Raw genomic sequence first — 1,695 nt, 5'->3', positions numbered from 1 at the left:
GTGGCATTGAACAATACCTGTGATGAAATGGACTTTACTGATATATACAGAACCCTCCATCCAAAAGAAGGTAAATATACATTCTTTTCAAATGCACATGGAACATTCTCAAAGATAGACCACATGATAGGACACAAAACAAGCCTCAAGAATTTCAAGAACATTGAAATCATGCCAAGCATTTTCTCGGATCACAAGGAACTGAAGCTAGAAACCAACCCCAAGGAAAAAAACCCAAAACACTCAAAATCATGGAGATTAAATAGCTTGCTATTAAACAATGAATGGGTCAAGAATGATATTAGGGAAGAAATCAAAAGGTTTCTGGAAACAAATGAAAACGAACTCACAACAACCCAAAACTTATGGGACACAGCCAAGGCAGTCCTGAGAGGGAAGTTCATAGCGATACAGGCCCACCTAAAAAAGTTAGAAACATTCCAAACAAACAACCTAACCCTACATCTACAAGAACTCGAGGAACAACAACAAAGGCAGCCCAGAGCAAGCAGAAGGAAGAAAATAACCAAGATCAGAGCAGAATTAAATGACATAGAGACTAAAAGCACAATTCTAAGGATCAATGAATCCAAGAGCTGGTTCTTTGAAAAGATAAACAAAATCGACAAGCCTTTAAGTAGACTCATCAAGAAATAAAGAGAGAAGACCCAAATAAACACAATCAGAAATGAAAGAGGAGAGATTATAACAGATACCACAGAAATACAAAGGATTGTAAGAAATTACTACAAAGAGCTGTATGCCAAGAAATTTGAAAACCTAGGTGAAATGGACAAATTACTAGAAAAATATGATCTTCCAAAACTCAATGAAAAAGAAGCAGAAAGCCTGAACAGACCAATAACAACAAAAGAAATTAAAGCAGTAATCAAAAAACTCCCAACACACAAAAGCCCAGGGCCAGATGGTTTCACAGGAGAATTCTACAAAGCATTTAAGGAAGAGCTAACCCCTATCCTTCATAGACTATTCCAAAAAATCCAAAAGGATGGGAGTCTCCCAAACTTTTTTTATGAGGCCAACATCATCCTAATTCCAAAACCAGATAAAGATACAACAAAGAAAGAAAACTTCAGGCCAATATCACTGATGAACATTGATGCTAAAATCCTCAACAAAATACTGGCAAACCTCATCCAACAATACATTAAAAAGATCATACTCCATGACCAAGTGGGATTCATTCCAGGGATGCAAGAATGGTACAATATTTGCAAATCAGTAAATGTAATACATCACATAAACAAAAGCAAAGACAAAAACCACATGATCATATCAATAGATGCAGAAAAAGCATTTGGTAAGGTACAGCACCCATTCATGATAAAAACACTCGGCAAAGTGGGAATAGAGGGAGCATTCCTCAACATAATAAAGGCCATATATGAGAGACCTACAGCCAACATCATACTCAATGGGCAAAAATTAAAATCTTTTCCACTAAGATCAGGAACAAGATAAGGCTGTCCACTTTCACCATTTATATTCAATATAGTACTGGAAGTTTTAGCCACAGTGATCAGACAAGAAAAAGAAATAAAAGGCATCCAAATCGGTAAGGAATAAACAAAACTGTCACTGTTTGCAGATGACATGATAGTGTACATAGGAAATCCTATAGACTCCACCAAAAAACTGCTTGACCTAATCAATGAATTTGGCAAAACAGTGGGA

The sequence above is a fragment of the Phyllostomus discolor genome, chromosome 3, assembly GCF_004126475.2.
Source record: "Phyllostomus discolor isolate MPI-MPIP mPhyDis1 chromosome 3, mPhyDis1.pri.v3, whole genome shotgun sequence".
NCBI classification, from domain to species: domain Eukaryota; kingdom Metazoa; phylum Chordata; class Mammalia; order Chiroptera; family Phyllostomidae; genus Phyllostomus; species Phyllostomus discolor.
This window is presented reverse-complemented; position numbering follows the sequence as displayed.